This window comes from Myotis lucifugus, unplaced genomic scaffold, assembly GCF_000147115.1.
Source record: "Myotis lucifugus unplaced genomic scaffold, Myoluc2.0 scaffold_17, whole genome shotgun sequence".
In the NCBI taxonomy this organism is placed as follows: Eukaryota; Metazoa; Chordata; class Mammalia; order Chiroptera; family Vespertilionidae; genus Myotis; species Myotis lucifugus.
In genome coordinates, this window is record NW_005871065.1 from 11,285,789 (window position 1) to 11,309,162 (window position 23,374).

At 40.5% G+C, this 23,374-nt stretch overlaps 1 protein-coding gene across 4 annotated transcripts in view; it reads right to left on the reverse strand.

Moving 5' to 3' along the window:
* PLAG1 (PLAG1 zinc finger) overlaps positions 1-23,064 on the reverse strand; it is a 49,326-nt gene extending 26,262 nt beyond the window's left edge. For all 4 annotated transcript variants that reach the window (XM_006085290.3, XM_006085288.3, XM_006085287.3 and 1 more), the window contains exon 1: positions 22,882-23,064. The gene's annotated coding sequence lies outside the window, so the exon portion shown is untranslated. The remainder of the gene's footprint in view (positions 1-22,881) is intronic.
* Positions 23,065-23,374: the final 310 nt, after the last annotated feature.

Below are 23,374 nucleotides of genomic sequence, written 5' to 3' on the forward strand. Positions count from 1 at the left end.
GTCCACAATGTCAAATAGTTACCTTTAGCAACAATGCAGTGTCTGCCAAATTTATCCATAGGTACCTGCCACAACACTGGACTTGCTTGTTTTATTTTGTTTTAGAATTTTTTACTGGCATTGCTCTTCATCATACTGTAAGGAATGACATAGAGACCTGAGTATGTATTTTTCCTATGGAATACTGGACATGCTTTTGGGCCTTTCTGAACCTCAACATCTTTAACTGTAAAGAGAACGCAGACGATTTTTGATTGAGTAACAGAGAAGTAAGGTAGAAAGAAGGCCACAGAAAATCATGGCTGGTGTTCTTCGGCTTTTTAAACTGGATAATATAAAACTATGGATCAATCCATGCCAGACGAGAGGGGGAAAAGTGACTTCAGGAGTAAGAAAAACAGGAAAAAAAACCCTTTTGGGTGTATATCCAATATTTTCAGTTGGGTCCCAGTGAAGGCTGCAGAATAAGCTCCATCAGAGCAGACATATTGCTTTTTATTATCCATTTCTATATCCCTAACATCTAGAACAGTGGACACACAAAGGAGATACTCAAATATTTGTTGAATGAACAGGAGAAGAGGGAAGGTGGGAAGCTCTCCATTCTGTTGGCCAAATGGATCTGTGGAAGAAAACAGCTGCCCAACCTACTTGATGACTTTTGTGAATAATTAGCAATTGATTGAATACTTTAAATTTGAAAATTCTTTTGTATTTCCCTAGAGTATTCAGCAATCAAGAACATCTTGTTCTTTCTTGACTTGGCCCACCCTCACAGACAGCAGGATGCTGCAGTCACTGTGCCATCTTGTGGTCGTATCTAGAAAGTTCGTCTTCCTCAATATAACAGTAGAATCCCCTTACTTGCACAGAGGCTCTTGGAATGGGCTGTAAAAATATACTTTCGGGTAAATAAATAAACCTCTTTCGGGTAAATAAATGTATTTTTTAAATTTAATTTAACTATTGAGGTATCATGGAAAACACAAATTTTTATCAGGCACTAGTTGTACCATCAAAGAGCCTGTAATCTAGTAGGGAAGGTATCCCAAAAGGATACTTATAATTTGTAATTATTGGTAACACAACATAGAAGGTAGAATATGCAATAAAATAAGCACAGATTAGAAGAAATGGGAATTCACAGAAAGAAAAGATTCTTTCACACTCTGGAGATGAGAATTTTGGAAAGAAGAGGTAAGAGGTGGAGTACAGCCCCGAGGGGAGGAGCAGCCTGGGAAGGGCAGGGCCTGCGGAGTGTGCGGACTGCAGGAGGAGCAGTTATTCCTTCCCTGACTGGAGCCCACAGTGCTCAGGAGAGGAGTGGGAAAGGAGGCTGTAGAAAGGCAAGCCCGGGACTGGGACCATGTGAAGGGCCTCTGCTTTAGGAAGGTGAACAGCAGAGGAAAAGGCAGTTTTGCTTGTGGAAACAATCTTTCCTAGTAATTACAGGGGTCACATGGACTAGCTGTGTGGCCTTGGGTAAATGACTTACCTTATTTTCAGCTGGTGTTTCCTCAGTTGAAAAGTGAGATAATTAAACCCTACAGGGTTGCTGTGAAGAATAACTGTTACTGTATATAAAGCACATACCACAGTAATCAGGCTCGTGTTAAGTCACAGGCGATAACGTGAAGCCCTTGAGTGGCAGCTTATTTAACCAGCAAGGGGGAACCAGAACAGGTTTTAAAGAGCCGGGTAAGGACCAGAAGGGAAGAAGGAGACACAGGAGGGATGACTTGCAACACACAGGTGTTTGGGGGAAGAAGTGTGGAGGGGGCAAAAGAAGGAACTCTACCACCTACAGAATGGACAGAAGAGGATGGTCAACAGTAGGGTAGAAGGAACGCTACCGAACAGGAGGAAAACCAGGAAGGTTCTGTCATAGAAACAAAAGGAAGAGACTATTTCATGGAGACTGATCAAAATAAAGACTAAACACTACTCCCTTTGGATTTAGCAACCTGTAGGTTTTCAGTCATCTCGGAAAGAAGTATTTCAGGGGTTGGAGGGTCCAGAATGAAATGATGAAGTTGAAGAAGGAATGCCAACGTGAGAATCCTGAGGCTCTAAGAATACATCACTCTTTGGAGAAATTGTTATTAGCTGGAGGGGAAATTATAGAGAGCTCTCTGTCACTGTTGTCTGTTTGATTTTTAAGATGGCACCGGTTTGACATGTTTAAGTTCGATAGGAAGGACAAGGTAGAGAAGGAAAGGCTGAGGATGAGACTCAGAGCACAAGAAGAGATAGAGGAGGACAGGGTGTGTGCAGAAGCTGAACCAAAGACCCTGCAAGGCACAGGTAGACGACAGAGAAGACAGTAATTAATGTTGCTTCACAGGAAAGGTGACACCTGAGCAGTTTTCAAGGATGAATAGACTTTGGCCAAGTGGACAAAAAGATGTCAGAACATTCTAGTAGAGAAAATGGCATGAGCGAGGGCAGGCCTACGAATCCCAGACTGACATGCCTAAGGAACTTCAGTAGTTTGGTGCTAGGTGAAGGAAAAGGGGAAGAAGGGAGAGAACATTCTTGGGGCAGAGCTGGATAGTAACTGGGGACCAAATTACAATAGGCCTTGGGCTCAATATGTCCTCTCAGGCCTACTTTATACTCTCTTCTTTAAATCACCCTGCAATGACCATTCGCAGTCATCTGGAAAGCCAAGAAAAGAAAATGCAAGGGACAGAATCCTTCCAGGGTTGGGAGCAGTAAGGTGGGTTCAGAGGGCAGTCGCTGGAGTGGAATGTTCGTTAGCACTAGTGAGAGCAAGCTGTTGGTGGCAGGCAGCAAGTGAAACCAGAAGGGAATGGACAGCCCAAGAGAAAAGGAGGAGCTGAGAGTGGCAATCATGAAAGAACAGGTTCAGCCGGAGCCAGGGGGTAAGCAGAGTTAAAGGACATGAAACTGGTCAGCAAGGTGCATGATAGGGTTCTAATTCAGAGGGGAGCAGTTCCAAGCCACAATGACATGTTGCAAAACATGCAAATGTGAGGTATTTTTATTATGTATTATAATTTAAGAGAATCTTGATTATGACTTTTGAATATTCCTAACATTCTAGATTTCTCAATGGACATCCCCCAGACAATTAATACTTAAAGGTACCAAAAACAGGTGCCAATTTGAATCATTATTGTTTTTAAAAGGAATTATTGGGTAATATATATAATTACTCCCTTAAATTACTTGCTTCCTAACTTCTGATTAGTTCAGAATTTTTCCTCTCACTTTAATGTGAATATGTAGCATTAATATAAAGTGATCTTTCACTTATTCTGCAAGGTCAGTGATCTAAAACATAGGAGGAAAGACAGAAAGGAGGACTACAGGTTCTGAGCAGCCAAATTAGATGTTACAAATCCACACACATCATGAACTTTAATGTGGAGGTGAGGACCACATGCCCTTCCTCACTCAGTGCCAATCTCACAGGCAAAATGATAACAAGTTGAGTTACTGAGATCTGGGCACAGGCAACCTCAGGTGTCAAAGGCAAATGTAATGATGGCAGCAGGAGGTGACTGCTAGGAAGGGAAAACACAGAAAGAGAAACATATACAAGAGAAATGAAAGGGCACAGACAGTAGCATGGTTTATGTGGCCGTAGCCCACGGTGGGGAGGGTAAGGAAATGGGCACTCCCATGGACTACTGGCGGCTACCCGAGGACAAACTGGTCATGGAACAGCCAAGCAAGAAAGGCACTTATCATTTTGTTCACTCATTCCACTCCTAAAAATTATTTAAAGAAAATAATCTGAGATGCACATAAAGATTTAGGCACAAGGCCATTCATCACTGCATTATTCATTATTTAAAGACTGAAAACAAACTACACAGCCAACAATTGGGGGAAGGCTAAATAAACCATGGTGCTCATCTCTAAGTACTCTGGATTTTGAGGACTATGCAGAAGTAACACATAAACACATGGGAAATAACCTTTATACAATGTAAACTTTTCCTAAAGTAGAATACAAAATAGAGACCCCAATTTCGTTTATAAAAGTATTACCTATTACATAGGTTTAAGAAAAAAAAATGCCAGAAGGAAATGCCTATTAGTATTTATCACGTTTTAAATAATGTGAACATTAATATACCAGAAATAAGATGTATCTTTACTATATTTATATTGATGTTATACTTATTGCTTATAGCACATAATTGAATATTTACTTCTTACATAGTCAATCTTCCCAACTTTTCTTTCTAGGGCATTATTATATGTTTGGAGGCAAAACATAGAAGTTGAATCTTACATAAAATGAGGAGCCACAGGAGCACGTCAAACAATCCAAAAGGGATGCAATTAGCAAAATCCAGACTTGTGGGAAACTCTACAGGACCAAACAAAAACAGAAACAAAAACCCAATTTCTTCAACGAAAATTTTAAGGGGGAGGAAAAGGAAGGGGAAACTTGAAGGTCAAAAAGAACTTTAAGAGATATATCAACTAACTGTAGATATGGTCTTACCGAATTTGGATCATGCAAATATTTTTAAAAAATTAAGAAACAACTGTGGAGATCTGATGCTAAATATTTGATATTAAGGAAGTATTGTTCTTTTGGAGTGTGATAATCGCATTATGATTATACTTTTAAAAAGAGTCTGAATATTTTGTAAATATACTAAAAATATGCAAGTGATATGAAATAATTTGCATCAGAATAGTCTACAGGAGAAGGGGCTAGCATGGGTAGAGGGACAGACAAAATAAGACTGGCTGCAGAGGCAATAACTGCTGAAACTGGTTATGGGTATATGAGGATTCATTCTACAATTCTTCCTATTTTTGTACATCTTCAAAATATTCTATAATAAAAAGTTTTTAAAAGACCTCAAAAGGCAGCACTACACTTAACCTACACAGTAAACCTATATGGGATATACTACAAACTGTGTGGGTACTTAATAAAGACTGGAAAGTCAGAAATTATTTTCATGCAGTTTATGATGCTTACAACTTCTGTGATCTAAGGAATACACATAATCATTTCTGAAACCCTGACCCTGCCACAAAAGTCACAGGCCAATCAACTGATCTATGCTACTCAACTGAAGCCAAGAAGATACTTCTGAGGGTATGAGAGGACATAAGAGTAACACAGTAACAGTATCTTTAGTAATCATGGTCTTACAATTATATAAACTATATTGGGACATGGTTTTTAATATTTAGGCTTTCAAGCAATCATTCAGTATACAATGACTGGGTAATTTTTATCTCTAATAAGGGTGGGGGATAAGTTATTGTAGCAAGATCAGGCTGTGTCAAGCTGTGACAAGGTGGATAAAATGTGGTGCTCATGGAAGCAATGGGTGTAGCGCAGTGGAAGGGCCCTGGACAGACCAAGCACCAGGAGAAAGCATTTGCTGCACTTGGTGATGGAGGGAGAGAGCGAGAGCGAGAGAGAGAGAGAGAGAGAGAGAGAGAGAGAGAGAGAGAGAGACTGCCTAAACTGGCGAGGGTTAGGAGAGGAGGTAAAGACGTGAAGGACTGTGAGAGAAAGAGGACAGCTGGATGGAGGTGGCAGGGTCAAGTGAAGGCTGCGAACCACTTTGGCCTGGAGAATCTTGAATATCTCCACTGGTTGCAGAAAAGGAGCCAATGGGATGAACACAACTCCATATTCAATGACACAAGAAAAGAGACAGTGCACCTTGAGCAGCAGCACAGAGCTTCTCAGCAGCTAAGAAAAGAAGGGGTTAGGGTACAAGGAAGGTTGGTGGTCAGGGAACAGACTGTTGACAGGGCATATCTGATAGATCAATCTTCTCAGTGAACTTGGGGCAAACTTAGCTCATGTCTATTACAGATCCCAAGTAGACTATCTATTAGAGTATTAGCTATTAATAGATTAGTATTATTAGAACATAAATATTATAGATTTTTATTCTATTAAATATTTGAATAACTATAAATAAACTATTGATAGAATAACATTAATCTATTAATAGACTATTAGACTCTTAAGATATTCTAGTTCTATAAGAGAACTATTATCATCATTATTATTAAGTAGAATTTCAGAGTGGACAGGGTTGTTTAAAAAACAAAAACCATATGAGCACTTACATGAACCAGGTTCTATGCTGGAAATTTTTTCATGCATCTCATATAATACTTAAGTTACCTAATTTCTCTGAGCCTCGTTTTCTTCCTCTGTGAATGAGGGTTAAGCACAGTACCTACCTGATGGAGTTAGTTGTCAGGATTGGAAGAGTCATGGAGTAAGCCCTTCACAATGTCAGGTGATACTGTTGTTCCAGAGAAATCAGATAACTTCCCAATTCCTGGGGCCAGTAACAGTGCCCCGAAGAAGCTAACCAACTTCCTTGGATGGCCAGCGACAGGAGAGAGCAGCACAGGGATGAGAACATACAGGAAACAGGTGGCCAGAGAGGCTGGCAGTAGGGCAGTAGTGGAGCCATGAAGCAGGCACCAGATTCTAGGTCTGGGGATGGCTGAAGGTGTCTGGAAGGAAGTTAGTTCCCAGCGGCTGGAGAAAGTGTGCGCAGGTCCCCTGGCCTGAAGTGTTCTCAGCCCAACTCCAAGGAGGTAAGGGGGCCTGGAGCTCAGAGAGCCTGGCTTCTTGTGGGGGCACCAGAGGCAGTGCTAGCGGGAGGGAGCCAGCCCCCATGCAGCTCTGGTTAGGAGAGAAGACAGCACACACTGAAAAGTGGTCAGGCCTTAATCTCCATGAAAGATTCTCTGTGAAAATCCAGTGGAGGCATCAGGACAGGACACACCACTTGCAGGACTGAGAAGCTCTGCGAGTATTTCCCCACCCTTCCCTGGTGTGGTAGTGCAAACACCAAGGGTGCAGGTGAGTGCGTCTCCCCTCACTGCCCTGTGTGCTGGTCTTTGCTTGGCTCAAGTCTCTCCTCTCTGTGAGGGCCTCCTGCCCCGCCTCCCTCTGCAAGTCTGCCTCTCTTTGCCCTCTTGGTGTGTGCAGATGCTTGTGCACCTTCCTCTGCGGGTGTCTGTGTGTTTCTCTCACCCACCCCGTCTGGCTATGTGTGTGCACTCACCTGTGCCAACTCGCTTCTGAATTTCTCTGCTGTCTTGCTTTCCAAATGGGGATGTGTCCATCTCTCTCCCCTCTCCTGATGTGCATGCATGCCCCCCCTCCCACCTCTGGGTACTTGTGTTTGCAAATCCCTAGGGTTGCGTGTGTGTGTATCTTTCTCCCCTCTAGGTGTGTGTAAGTCCTTCTCTTCCTGTCCCTCTCCTGCTAAGGATGTGTATGTGGTGTCTCCCTCTACTCTGGGGGACTGTCTCTCCCACCCTCTAGATGTCTGTGTATGTGACTAACTCCTTTTGGGAATGAGTGTGCCTCTCTCTCCCCATCCTAGTGTGCCTGGTGTCAATGTGTCCCTCTCCCCCCATCCTAGTGTGCCTGGTGTCAGTGTGTCTCTCCCCCTAGCCCCCAGTGCACTGGTGTGAGTGTGCCTCTCCCCCCATCCTAGTGTGCCTGGTGTCAATGTGTCCCTCCCCCTAGCCCCCAGTGCACTGGTGTGAGTGTGCCTCTCTCTCCCCATCCTAGTGTGCCTGGTGTCAATGTGTCCCTCTCCCCCCATCCTAGTGTGCCTGGTGTCAGTGTGTCTCTCCCCCTAGCCCCCAGTGCACTGGTGTGAGTGTGCCTCTCTCTCCATCCTAGTGTGCCTGGTGTCAGTGTGTCTCTCCCCCTAGCCCCCAGTGCACTGGTGTGAGTGTGCCTCTCTCTCCATCCTAGTGTGCCTGGTGTCAATGTGTCCCTCCCCCTAGCCCCCAGTGCACTGGTGTGAGTGTGCCTCTCTCTCCATCTTAGTGTGCCTGGTGTCAGTGTGTCTCTTGTCCTAGCCCCCAGTGCACTGGTGTGAGTGTGCCTCTCTCTCCATCTTAGTGTGCCTGGTGTCAGTGTGTCTCTTGTCCTAGCCCCCAGTGCACTGGTGTGAGTGTGCCTCTCCCCGCATCCTAGTGTGCCTGGTGTCAGTGTGTCCCTCGCCCTAGCACCCAGTGCACTGGTGTGAGTGTGCCTCTCTCCCCATCCTAGTGTGCCTGGTGTCAGTGTGTCTCTCCCCCTAGCCCCCAATGCACTGGTGTGAGTGTGCCTCTCTCTCCATCTTAGTGTGCCTGGTGTCAGTGTGTCTCTTGTCCTAGCCCCCAGTGCACTGGTGTGAGTGTGCCTCTCCCCGCATCCTAGTGTGCCTGGTGTCAGTGTGTCCCTCGCCCTAGCCCCCAGTGCACTGGTGTGAGTGTGCCTCTCTCTCCATCCTAGTGTGCCTGGTGTCAGTGTGTCTCTTGCCCTAGCCCCCAGTGCACTGGTGTGAGTGTGCCTCTCTCTCCATCCTAGTGTGCCTGGTGTCAGTGTGTCTCTTGCCCTAGCCCCCAGTGCACTGGTGTGAGTGTGCCTCTCTCTCCATCCTAGTGTGCCTGGTGTCAGTGTGTCCCTCGCCCTAGCCCCCAGTGCACTGGTGTGAGTGTGCCTCTCTCCCCGCATCCTAGTGTGCCTGGTGTCAATGTGTCTCTCCCCCTAGCCCCCAATGCACTGGTGTGAGTGTGCCTCTCCCCCTACCTTCCGGGTGTGTGCTTTTCCCTCCCCGTCCTGGAGTCTGTCTCTCTCTCCCACCTCTCACCTTCTTCCACCTTCCCGATGTGTACCACTCTCCCCGAAGCCCACCTGTGTCTTCCCCCCCGCAGGGGAGAGACAAGCAGAGTTGTCTGTGTGCCTTTCTCTCTCCTCTCTGGGTATGAGCTGGGTGTGCTTTTCTCTCTCCTCCCTTTGTATGTCTTTCTCCTGCTCTCTCTCCAGAAATAGAAACACTCATTCACACATACACACACACATATGTACAGTCTCCTGACATACGTGTCTCCCAGCCCCTCTGTGCTTAGGTATGTGTGTCTGTGCTTCTCTCTGCAATTCTTGATCTCCCTTGGCCCTGGGTGCTCTGGTGTGTGTACATCCTGTCTGTGTCTGCCTTTCCTTGGGGTATGTGTATTATCTCCACAGCAGCCCTGAAAGGCTTGCTGTGGGTGAGGGTTGAACTGCCTGGTGATGCTGAGGGGGATCTGTCTACACATGATGGAAAGAGCTCAGGCCATGAAGGGAGGAGGATATGGAGTAGGTGGTGGTGGGGGGGGGCAGGATGAGAGAAGCCACCTCCCTACCTCCCAACCTTGCTGTCTTGAACTTCACAGTTACCAGGAGACTGGCTGCAACTCCTGAGGGCCCAATCCAACTTTCTTCCTGTTGAGCTGGAATATGGGGCTCAGTGCTGCCTGACATGCCTCCCCTGGGAGACCCTCCTGGATGGCTAATCACACAGCCCCTAACTGCTGCTTCAGGCTTCTGCCAGCTTCTCTCTACCACAGGCGACCCTCCAGTCTGCCCCTGAGAACAGAGCAATATATATATATATATATATATATATATATATATATATATATATATGTATATGTATATATATATGTGTATGTGTATGTGTATGTACACACACATACACACACACACATACATATATACACTGTGGGCCTGGTTCCAGAGAGAGAAAGAAGGGAGCAGACCAGGGCTCAGCCCAGTAAGAAAGATGAACATGCACAGGATGGAAACAGCGCCCCAGAGCCGTGACTGGAGATGTTTGTGCAAGCACAAAGGTGTCACCCCAACCCAGAGACAGGCAGGCTGGGGACACCTGGGACACACTCACCATGGAGCCCCAAAGGAACAGGGGAGGGAGGGGTAAGTAGAGAGGTCACTAGTCACAGGGAGCTGCACTCTCAAGGTGCCACACCTGAGGGAGGGGATGACTTCACCCTTTAACCACAGGAAAGGGGTAGTCATGGAAGAGGAGGAAGCCTGAGGTGACAGCCAGCCTGCAAAGGGTGACCCCTGCTGTGCTAAAGAGTTCTACCACAGTCTGGGCTGGCTGTCCCCCAAAAGACACAAATGGTCCAGCAGGGCGGCTCTCTAGCTTCAGGCTCCACCCCGCTCCTCTGCCTGGGTTTGGAAGTGCTTGCCCTAGGTTGTTCATAACTTGCTCCTTCTCATCATTTAGGCCTCGACACAAAGGTTACTTTATCAAAAGGTCTTCCCTGACCACTGTTTCTAAAGGCCCCTTCTTCCCAAGGCCTCCAAGACTCTTTGTCCTTGTATTTATTTCCTTCAAACCACCTGCCCAAGATGAGAGAATTCTGCTTACTGTTTGTCTCCATTGCTCACTGAGGGTGGCTTTGTGTCTGGCACTGAACCTGACCCCTGACAGGCACTGAGTAAGAGACTGGAGGAAAGGTGTCTTGTGCACAGGTGTGGAGGTGTTTGTATACATAGAAAAACAGGTGTAGGGGTCCAGGAGAGGGGTAAGGACTGAAGCTTTTTGAGAACAAAGCTGCAAGCAAGGCAAAGAGACCACAGAAGAGGTAGCGGTGCTCAGGAAAAGGGTACATTAAGAGAGGAGAGGTGGTGGACCAGGGAACTTGCAAGTCCTGGGAAAGGCCAACATGCTGGTCATTAGGGATAGGCGGAAGAACAGGTGCCATCAAAGGAGAGTGCCAAGGTGCTGGAAGGAACAGCAGGAAAAGAGGGAGTTTCCAGAAATGCGTCAAGCACTGCAGAAAGGCCAAGTAGAAATAAAGTGGAAAAGAGGCCACCACATTTGATGTGTGGGGGTTACTGATGGATGTTCTCTTCAAACAGAATATGGAGGACAGGATGGGTTGAAAAGAAGAAGGCAACAGAGACTGGACGCAGACTCTTTTAGGGAGTTTAGCACGGATGGGAAGGAATATACTTGAGGAGGGGGTGGGATGAAAGCAAAGGTCATCTATAATATTCTGTTTTTGACAGGGAAAGATTTAAACACTTTGCAGGTTGAGAGGAAGAGATGGGTGATACCAGGATGGGAGGGGTGAGTGGGCTGGAGTAACCCAGTTGGCTCCAGCAACCCGAATAAATGCATGCCTCTCAAGGTCATGGGGCCCAGTCTCCCCAACCAGACCAACCCTCCCTGAGACTCAACCAAGTGCAAAGGGTTAGTGATGAGAGGACTGAACAAAGGGACTGAGAATGGAGACACAGCTAAAATAGTGGCTTTCCATCACTGAAGACCCTGCTTTGAATCTCAGTGTTCCTCTCTCAACAGCATGAAAACCTTTCAGTGCGGTAATCAAGATGCCATACATCCTGGCCCCAGTCTCCTTTTCTAGCCTCATCTACTATCATTCTGCTCACTCCTGACACCTACTCTTCAGCTACAGAAGAGGACCCTGCATGTGCCACATGACAAGACCAGTCATTCTTCCCTTGTTCTTAGCTTTCCCTTCCCATTCCCTGCTCTAGGACCACCTTCCTCTGCGACTCAGATTCACCCGTTGGTATAAACTGCTCCTTCCTCTGTGTGTCCACTTTGTGTAGGTCTCCACAATAGAAGTACTAAACCTACAACACAAGTTCCAACAGAATGTAGAAAAGGCAGTGGAGTAACCATGGTCCTGAAAGAATGGTAAGGCCATTCATAAAAGTACTTAAGTCTGGATTGCTAATTCTAGGGATATTGAGAGTTTAAGATGCCAATCGTCCATTGAGGTGGCTATGTCAAAGAGGTCCCTGTAAATGTACAGTAAGTCCTCATTTAATGTCGGTGACAAGTTCTGGGACTTTTAAGTGAAATGACACATAAGGAAATCAATTTTACCATATACTAATAGATATAAACAAGAGTTAAAGTCCTATGGCAACTCATGAATGTTATAACAAAATGATGCTGAATGAAACGTTATTTGAGGACCTGCTGTATGCAGGTATTGAACTAGCTAGTGAGAATGGTCATCTGCATAGCAGTGAACCACCACTTCAAATCTGAATTATATTAACATTTCTGTAACTCTCCTCTCATATCCATGGGCTCAATTTATTCTTCGGATTTCTAAATCAACTTAATTTTCCTAACTCATCCTATACTGCTCAAAAAGCTACAATGTCTTCTACAGCACAGAGTGCAAGCTCCTCACGTTGCGAATCAAGGTTGTTCCCAATCAGGCCCCAGCATACCTTTCTAGTCTTACCTTGACTGCTCCCTAACAAACCATCCTCTCCAGTCAGACTGGTCTTCTTAGTGGCCATGGAAAATAAGCACATTTCTGCCTCTGCTGCAACCATTCATTTCACCTGATTATCCTCACGTCTTTCTGCCTATTCCTAACACACGCGTTGTTCAAAGTCCACCTCAAGTTCCACCTCTCCTTCCCTTGAATACTCATAGTTTTTATTGTCTGGAATATTCACTTGGCATTGTAAAATACACAGTTTTGTGATTTCTTTCCTATATCAACCCATCATCCAAAAGGGCAAAAAAAAAGACGTGGAAAAAGTAGAAAGCAAATATAAGTACTCCAAGTGGGGCAGAAAATTCTCCATTTCTGGTTACAACTTGGGAGTAAGAATAAACTTCAGAAAGATGGTTTGAGATGGAACTTAACGACAATTAAGAAGTGGATAGGAATGTGAGAAGAGCATTGCAGGGAAATTGCAAAAAGTCAAAGGGATGACCACAGTCAAATGTAGAGTGTCTCTAAATCCCCTCAACTATGGAGATACGTACATGAGTAACAAAATAGAGATTTCAAACATTATTTGGAATTCTGGAGTAACTGGGATGATATCATATACTGTACTAAATTCTTTCAATTCTCCTATGTGGTAAGATCATCAGTGCTATTTCTATCTTGAAAGCCTCCATAATAAAACAAACAATATTTTTGATTGTCACAATACAGAATTAGTTTATTCAACTAAGACCACGCAAAAATTCAAAAAGAGATGCTTATTATCTTGAAATTAGATAGCTTTTTAAAAACAATTATTTTTCTTTTTTTCCCCCATCACCATTTATCCCCTTGAAGTCAGATACTTTTGATATAAATTTGTTTGAAAGCAAAAAATGATAAAATCACACCTATTTAAGATGACTAAATCTGTAAAACAAATGTTAGGTTTGTATCTTTAAAAATCTCCTTTGCCTGGCCGGTGTGGGTTGGTGGTTGCATGTCAACCTATGAACCAGGGGGTCACGGTTTGATTCTTTGTCAGGGCACATGCCCAGGTTGCAGGCTTGATCCCCAGTGGGGGGTGTGCAGGAGGAGCACAATCAATGGTTCTCTCTCATCCTTGACGTTTCTATCTCTCTCTCCCTTCCTCTCTGAAATCAATAAAAATATTTTAAAAAATATCTCCTTTAATTTAGTAAGTTTATAAAGTTTCTCCCAATTCCTATGTATGGCTGAAAAATAAGTAGACATGCAGCACTTTCTAATTTGAGTTACTCAGTGTCAACTTTATGACTGAAAATTTTATAATAAATTGATTTTAAAAATAAATATGTTGACTACAATATAGATAAAATTTAGGTGTACACTGGCAAATTAATATATACTAAATTAGCTTCTGTGGCCTGTGCATTTTAAGGACTTACAAAAAGTGAAAGAATTACAGTTTCTGAAATCATTACTCCTTGCATACATATTATGTCTCCACTTCCTATCTCACAAGATTGCTGTGAAAATTCAATAAGATAATATAGGTAAAAAGCAAAGACTGCTCTCAAGCCAAAGTATTTTATGGCTAACACTTAGTATTAATACTCAAAATATTTTGGGTGATATAATTTGAAAGTCATGTTGGCTAATGATTCGGGGAATAATTTAACCAATCAAGTTAAGTTTCTTTTTCTTTTAAATAGAAACAGTCTCATTTTTGTGCTTATTTTTGGTTTTGCTTTTATAGAGAGAACTTTTCATGAAAACTTGGCTAAAATAATCTTATAATATCTCTCATATTTTTAAAGGACCCAAACCTCCACTTTCTTATTTGATCAATGTCAAACTATATTTAAAATACTAGTCCAATCCCACCTTATTTTAGTGAAGGGACAGATGAAACAGATAAAGGTATTTTATCTTTTAAAAGTCCCAAATTTCATTTGGGGCTGTTGAATACCGTACTTCTGAACTGTGTAACTTTAAAAAAATCTAGATTTAGTACAGCATTAGCCACAGAGGCAGAGTTACCAAAATATCTTTTAAATTTATTATAATATGTATGCTTATTTTCCAGAAGGGGTTTGAACATAATCGCCTGATAAAAAGCAGAGAAATTAGTGCATTCAGTACTCAGGCACTGCCATACACAGGGTGGCAGCACTGAGAACAAAATGCGTGCAAACAGGACACATGGACTGGCCAATGCAGGCATACAAGTGTGCCTGAAATCTAATTATGAAAACACTTCTTAGACACACGGGTGTTTTGGTTTTAATTAAGAAATTCCTTTTAATTCTGGCAGAAGTATCATGCATTTTAGAAAAGCTCTTATGAGTCAGCCTCTGAAATGTGATCAATTGCACTTCTCTCAAAACCAATTGCTCTCTCTCTTCCTCTTCCTGCACTGACTGATAAAAGGTGAACTGAGCATAATTAAATTAAGCACTACATCAGATCCAATGTTTAAGTAGAGCAATTGGATATGTAGTATATATTTTAAAAGATAACCTGAGCTATGATTAAAAGTGTTTCAAGATAGGAATTTTTAAAAGAATAACATGATTTTGGGAACAGGAATGCTCTTAGTAAAAAAGTAGTTAAAGTTTTATAACTATTTTAATTAAGTTATAAGTCTAAAAAGAACGGCTTTTTAAAGAAAACATCTGTAAAACTACTTTAAACAAACTAAAATATCTCTAAGAGTATTAAATGCTTAATGATTAAAATGTTCAAATACAATGGATATTCAATTAATGTAGATAAAACAGTACTAACCCATTCACCACCATTTTTCTTTGAAAAATAACTATAATAATTGAGTGTATTATTTTTTGAAGTGATTTTGCCTATGTCAAAGGAAAGATGTTTAGGAACTCCTATAAACTGCTACACTTTTATATGTATTCACTTCGTTTACAAATTTCTAGGCATACAAAGATAGATTCAGGTACAAAGACAACATTCAACTAAAATTCTCTACATTTCAGCAGTACATCAAGTTATCCAGTTAAATATTTAAAACTTCCATTCTATGCCTAATTAAAACTATTACTTGCTAGTTTACTTTCCTTTTGATTTGGGCAATAATTATGATAATATAGTTTACATGTAATATCTTTTAAAATGTGACTAATGCCAAGTTATTGTTAAGAAATATATCTTATAATTTTTGTCTTTAAAGTAAACTAAAGCAAATTACATTAAAAGCTAAACCTGATGTAGGTACTTTACACAGGGCACGGTTAAGTCAGTTATTTGTTTGCATGACAGCAGCACTGAGGATGCTCAAGTTTTATGAAGGAGAAAATAAAAGCATAAAATATCACCAACTGCTGTCAGAGGTGTGCTCTAGACTCCCAGGCACTTTCCTTCTCTGAAACATTTTAAACGCTTCCAGATAAGAACTACTGGGGCTGCTTCCACCTCTCTCAGTCTAATTAACCTATCTATTTTATTGTATGCCTAATTCTATTTTAATGCTAAAACCCTATGCATCTGAATAGTGATTTTCAAATAAAATACTATTAGTATTAGAAGAGAGAACATAATTGAAATTGAAATTTTACCCAATTAAATTACCTCAGACAATAACAAATTAGAAAAACACATGAAAAACATTTTCTCAGATTTCTTTAGAAAATAATTTTAGAAGTACAAGGAAAGCAAATTCATGTTTGAGATGTAGTTTATAATCTGATATGCTGGTCATATTAATATTTATTTTTAAGGTTATAATAGATCTTATCCAAATACGTAAAGTGACAACTTTCCTATAAACTGTAAGTTTAGAACAAATTTAGTTTTAAAGTAAAGGAACTCTCTTCTTTAGAATGGAACAGTTAGAGAAATTACATTTAGGAAATGCAAAAAGTAGATTAAGAAAGGGAATGTACACTTATATTAAAGAGTATTTTCATCTCATTGCCTAAAGTTGATAAAAATAAAAGCTATTATAGCCGGTATGATGAAAAGTGATGTGGGCTCTACGTAATTCCAGCATTAAGACAATACAAGGAAATAAAATCAAGTTATTGAGAAAATCTAGCACACTAAAATTCAAATGATGCTATTTTGAACATGCACATTTTAACTACCTTAAGCTTTCAGGTTCAAGTTCTTAAATTTCTGCCAATCAAGAACAACTGAACAAACTTTACAAATGTATCTTCAAGTGAACAAAATTGATTGAAACATTTTCTAATTTTGCCTTTTAGCCAAAGGGAATAAGTTCCTCATTCCCTAACTAATTTCTTGTTTAAGAAAATAGATCTCAAAAGTAAAGGCTCTAATGTTTAACTATTGATTAAAAAGATATAATTTTTAAAAAAGTCAAATGGCAGCCCTTCAGTTGTAGTATTTAACCTGAGAATATTCCCATACTCAGAAATGGAAAGATAAAATATCACAAATAATCAAAATGCACATGTGCAATCCCAACATTGGTTTGAGATAATAATTCTAATATTTAATAATTGAGAGTCTAAAATGAGTGTCTGACTCTCAAAGAATGAACTCAGACTGCAATGGCAAATCATTCACAATTTGTAGAGGATTCAGTCTCCCTTTAAAAAAAATGCCTCCTCTATCCTCAAAATATTTTCTAATATTAAAGGAAACTTCTACTCTACAATATAATGGCATAATAGGTCTAGATTCCCTTTCAAAAAATCAACTGCTAATTAGTAAATGGGAAGGAAAATTTCTTTTATTGTCCAGATATACCTAAAAACATTCCAGAAATTAATAACTTTACTGGTGAATGTTTTTATCTTTACCTTGTGAAAAGCCTTTTACATGTTAAATCTGAAAGAAATTATTTTAATTTGCCCTAAAAAAGTCCATAAAGTATACTGCTTTTAGATTAAGATTTTAAAATTTATTTTATTAACTTAGCAAAAAGTTTTAAGCTTTCTGATGAAGAATGAAGAAAACAATTTTCAACAGTTTCTAAGATTTTTCAGAAAATTTCACTTATATACACATGTAAAATAATTTTCAAAATCTTTTTAAAAATAGCAGAAAATGATTTTTCCTTATTTAAAAATTAATAATTCCAAATAATCACTATAAATTATCCTTGGAATTTAATTTAGTTTAATTCAAATGTAAGAAGATATAAAAGAAAAACTTTGGGGGAATCGATTTTTTTAAAGGTTGTCATAAAATGAGCAATTTGTATCAAAATACTATCTTACAGTTTCCCCAATTATCACTCGTATTTGGGAGGGGGTAAATTTATTATTTTTGCTTTTTAGTTAGTTATTCTTTATCCAAGTAAGTCAAATTTCAAATTTAACATGATTATTATTTGATTTTGAAATTCTCATCCACTTGGTTCTTTCCCATCAATTTTGGGCATTTTAGCTTACACTTAAGCTCTTATATACATTTTTATTACATAAAAGTCTTACTCTTAAAAGGCATCAAAAAAGAATATTTTGCTTTCTCACAAGATCTTCACATTTCTAGGTTTTCTATATTTTTAGAGATAGCTTTTACTAAAAAATGCAAGGAAACATTTCAAGTAAATTGCTTATCCTATTAACCCTAGGACATAATTGCCTAAGTTCACTCATTCTACTTACACACATATATTTCTTAGGTAGTCATCTCAAATTCCCAACACACACTGTGGTTAGTTTAATATCATGATCCTGCAGTAACTCTGTTTATAAGACATCCGGGGACTTTTAAATACTAGCAATTTTCATCACTTCACTTTTTAAAAATGAGATATTATTTCTGTTTTATAAAAATGTTTTTTTGTGTGTGTGTGTTTTCTTATAAGTATTAATAAAAGAGAGCAAAAACCTGCGCACCTTAATAACAACAAACTCAAAATCAGATAACAGAAATACCAAAACCCCTTGGTAGTTCCACATCACCATAGCCTTGTCAATACCACCCTGGAAAGAGGTGGCAGGGACAGGTGTACACATTGAGTAGAATGTAAACCTCTGGGCAGCAGGCCAAGCAATTCAAAAGTACAAATCAAATTATATCTCTGCAGAAATTCTACTTGGGTTTTCATTCATATATATTTCTTATAACTTCAGATGTTAATAACTATACACCAATACTTTTATAAAATCTGATCTAAAAATTTTCCATTTAATTTCTCAAATTATATTTAAAAATTAAATTTGTTAATGAGTTATAAAAACTGTCCTGTTATCAATGAAAAGTAGTAACACAGTAGATGTCAGGTTCAGGCATTTCAAAAAAATGAGGCAATGAAATAAATACAAAAAGTAAAAATTAGTTACCTACAAAGTGGTCTTACTGTAAAATGGAAAAGAATTCCCATGCATGAACTCTAAAATCATAGTTAACTTTACAGTTCATCAATCCAATGTACCCTGCCCTCACATTTAACTTATTTGTAAATACTTTCCCAAGACTACCTAAACACTTACTAATTGGTTAAATGTGCTGTCTACATTAATTTCTCTTAAAATTAAAGAAATTAAAGGTCCACTTTTGAGTTTTTTTGCTATGTCTGATATATTTTCAATGTATTCGATATTTCAGAAAAGGTGCCTGTCAGGTTCTTAAGACATTTGAAAATGGCTCAAGGGACAATATATAGCCCTTTTACCTTTAACATATTCACTATCTTGGAGTTTGTTGAATAGATTCAGCTGTTCTTTCCTTCTTTTGAAACTCTTCCCTTATTCAAATAACTTAACTAAAGGATCTAAGATATTACCAATATAAAGAGAAAAACATTTATTTCGTACACATATGGAAATATAAAAAAGAACAAGTATTTCAGGCAGTGGAAGTAAAGTTATTCGGTAAAATTTCTTTTTTTTTCTTTTTTCTTGAGTATGTATATGTGTATGTGTAACAGGTAATTTTTCATATATCTTAATTTTCAAAGAACATTATTGTAAATAAAAAGATTAATAAATTCCTAGAAGGAACCAATATTTTGATTACACAGTTTGATAGGCAAATGATTATTGAAACAAAACTTCAAAGATAGTTATAGTTATGTTTCGGTTATCTGGCTTTTCCAATCTCAAAGATAGGCACATTACATTTAATTTGCCAAATAACAATTTAATCCCGAGGAAGAAAATTTTCAGAATACCAAAACAAAATGTATACAATAACAACCAGGATTCTGTTAAAAATAAAGAAACCCCCCCACCTTTGCATAATATTAAACCACAGGCATCCTTAAATTTTTAAACTATATTGATACAAGCAAATTCACTTGTTTAGCTATGTCTGATTAAAATATTTTGGTTATAATTAATATACAGATATAGAAATTTATCAGTATTAGTTCACATTTATAAATCATTTTCCAAAGCAACTAAATTCCTTATAACAAATAGCAAAATTAGGCATATAAATTTCAAATAAGAATCTCAATCTATGAGGTTTTTCTAACTGATATACAGATTTTGAGCATATAATATCCTTATATTGTTCCTGTAAATTGGTATAATTTAATTGTAGCTTCAGAAAAAGGATGTTCAACAGATAGTATTTCTAAGGCATTAAAAAAGCTCAGTACAACCAATTCAAATTAGATATTGTGCTGTGCCCTATCTAAAGACTCCCTAAGGAATTACAGATTTTATACTTGTGCACTGAGAGTGCATTTTCTAATTCAGACAAGTAACTAGTTATGTCAAACCAAACCTGAAGAAAGTTTTATATCTCCCTTTCTGAGAGAATCTCCCCCACCCCCCACAATACCAACACTTTTATTTAGGTTAACAATAACCATAACTTGAAGTGTCCAAACAACCTGATTAACTCAATGCTCTAAAATAAGTGGAAGAAATACCCTTTTCCTTCACTTTTACAGAAATTGAATTTATCTAAAAGAGTCATTTATTTTAAAGACATAGCCTAATTCTGACTACTTATAGTCAATGTAACTGTCTTGAGTCAAAAGACAATAAAAATGTAAGATAAACTTCAAAGGTTTTATAAGTATTAATAGCATTCTAAAATCTCTGGACAGAAGACTATTTTGGGGAGGAACAAAGTTTCTCTTCTGTATTGATAGCTTAATCACTTTCCAATCAATTTGATTTAACAGCAGTTTGTGGGATTAATTTTTAATGACTTCTTATAAAGTTGTAATTGCTTCCAAAATCAGAAACCACAAGATGATGTACTCAAACACTACACCGATGTAATGCTGTTATGGAGGTATTTACAGAAAGGTGCAGATAAGAGCTCAGTTGTGAACACAAGTTAACATACAGTGGACTCCAAAATAGTAATTTGTATAGTATGGCAAGAAAAAATATTCTGAATAAGCAGCATAAAAATCTAGCTGTATTTTTAAATCTATTTTTATAAATCATAAAAACAAAGGAAAATAAGGTATTTATTCTAGAAACTCCATATACCTGTGGAAAACGGAACACAAGTAATTTTTATTCAAGATTAACCTTAATCCCAAATAGAGTACAGCTAACAACTTACATATTTAAGATTTTGAAAGTATTGTAGAAATTGACACCATTAGAGGTGACATTAGTTTGTGCTCAGTAAACATTTTGTTAAATAACACAAGTAAATTAACTTAAGATGCAAACAGATAGGTCTCAGGATTTAAAAACCTTGTAATTTCAAAGGCACAGAATTACAGCACATGTATAGGATGGGCTTTAAAAATGGGTATACGTAAACTTTTCCATGGTGTTGGTGTTGTTTTTTTTCCCCCCTTAAAGTGCTTACAGTGTTAAAGAATCTCCATCACCCTGTCTACAGTTTTCAACCAGAAGTCCTCACTGTACCTTAAGCCAAATTGAATATTAGGTATTTTACAGCTTTTTACAAAATGGCTGTAAAATCACATTATGGGCATACACAGCTCTTTGATCTCACTGCACAGAATTCATAACTGTTCAATAATGCTATACCATTACACCACACACCTTAAACTATTTCCATTTTTCCACAATTCCTTCCAAAATCAGCTTCCAAAGCAAAGCAAAGGAACATGAAAAAGTTCCTGGGTGGGGGGGCTGGTGACACAAAAGAACAATTTGGAGACAAACTAATCTACACAATATCCATCTTCTGTTGAGCTTGTTTACCCCTCCTTGCCCTCCATCCCTCCTCAAGGTGGGCGCACTTGAGTCCTGGAAAGAAGGCTCGTCCATCCCCACACACCCTCCCCAGCACCTCTGCTCCTGGTCCTCAGACAGGGGCTCTGTGGAGGTGATGAAAACCATAGGAAAAGAGCAGCTGTCCCTTTAAAATGCCCTGCTCTGTCCCATATCCCACGTGGAACCAACATCAGCAGCACTTTCCCATTAACTTCAATGTGATGCAAGAGGCACCATGCCTTGATATACATAAAACCAGAAAACATCCAGCTTCACACTCTCTGCTGAGGATGAACAGGTGAAAGCAAACGTGTCAGGGAGGGAGAAGCAGAGCAACTCCCCCACCCCTCTCCAAAAGGTGCTCCAGCCTCGCACTCCAGCCTCTCAATCACCTCTCTACCCCTCCTCTGGAGAGCTTAGTTTAAATAAAGGAGGGAGCCACGAACAAAACCTGAAGCAGAAATGCGACGAAAATGCCATCTAAAGCCGGAAAGGTTTATTCTCCCAATCACACATATTAACTCTATTAAGAAAAAATGGCATCACTTTTTTTCCCCCCACCAACTCCCCCCCCCAAAAAAAAACAGCAAAGATCACGAAAAGAGAGTTATAAAATTGCAAATAGAGTGTTTATCTTATCTCAGATCAGCCCCCATTACCAATAAGTTTAGCAGTTTCTGCACTACCACCTCCCCCCCCTCCCTCCCCCTCCTTCTCTTGCATCGGATTTTCACGTTTTCTCATTGTCGGTTGAGTTATAAAAGGCTTTTGCCCTTCGAAAGTTTTAAAAAAATAAATAAATATTAACTCCTTGGTCCCTGCGAAGTCAAAATGGACTTCAGGGGAAAGGCGGTTCGTGCTTTTACCTTTAGCGAGAAAAGGGGGAGCATCCCGGACTTTTAGGGATTTTTTGCGATTTTTTAAAAATTTTTATTTGGTTATATGCCTGAGTTCTCCCTCCATTTTGGTTGTTTATGATACTGACAACAAGCTGTCCCTGCTCTGTGCAGATCTCCTGCTTTCATTTAGCACCCCCTCCCCCTACCCCCCCTCGCAGCCACCCAGCCGGGGCTCACACCTCCCCGAAGACCCCGCGGCCGGACCCCGGCTCGCCCACCTGAGGAAAGGGCAAAAACAAATTCATTTCGCCAAAAAAGAAAAACCTCTTTTGAAAAAAAGGGGCAAAGTTACCCCAAGTCACTCAAAGTGCCCCCCAAATATTGCCGACCGCGGGTTTCCGCCAGGCCCTTTGGGAAGCGACCTTCCCCCGGGATGTTTTGGTGGAAAATGCGGAGAGTTTACTCTTAAAACTGAATTTATATTAATTTTTCCCTTATTTTTCGGGTCTCTAATGTCTTCCGCTCTCGCTGCTGCCGCTGCCGCTGTCACAATATTCACAGCACCAGAGAGGAGGAGGAGGAGGAGGAGGAAAACTTTTCAAACTTTCCAGACCCTGAATAAAGGTTTTTTTTTTCTTTTTTTTTTTTTTCCCACCGACCTCACCTTTGGGTCTCCAGCCGCATTGCCCCCTGCCCTGTCAGAAGCCACTTCGGGAGACCTCACACCCTCCATTAATTATTTTATTTTATTTTTTATTATTATTTTTCTCTCTGGGGTCCTGAGCAGGGGCTGAGAGTAGCACAAACTTTTCCTCCTCCGGCCGCCGCCGCTGTTCCTCTGCCCCCTCGGCTAGTCCCATAATTTAAATAACCCTGATATTTCTCCCGCTAAACGCCTCTCCGCCGCCCCGGACCCCGGGAGAACTCACCGCGGGGCTTTAACATCCTCCCTCCGGCCCGTCCGCCGCCTTTACACCGCCCGCGGAATTTCTAATAATTTTTTTCTCATATTTCGGGCTGGACGCGGCGGGCCTGGAAATTGTTTCCTTACGCCTCTTTCCAGCAGCCATTGTAGTGTATGCGCTGCCCCTGCAGCCCAACTTGCAGCTGCCGCCGCCGCCGCCGCCGCCGCCGACGTCGCGCCCACCGCCGCCTCCTCCGGCCTGCTCGGCCCCCGCCCCCGCCTCTCGCCGCCCCGCCTATGGTCCCCGCCCGCCGCTGCGCCCGCTCCTCCCCGAGTGCGCTCCGCCCACTAGACGCCGCGTCGCCAGAACGGGCCCGTCTATTGGCGGGTGGAGCAGCCGATCAAGCAGTAGTGTTAAGAGGCGAGCTGCAGACAGGTGGCTCTTAGGGTAGGTGAGGGCGGGGGGTGCTCGAGGCTCTGTCAGTCCTCCCTCTCTGTCGTCATCTCGACAGCTGAGG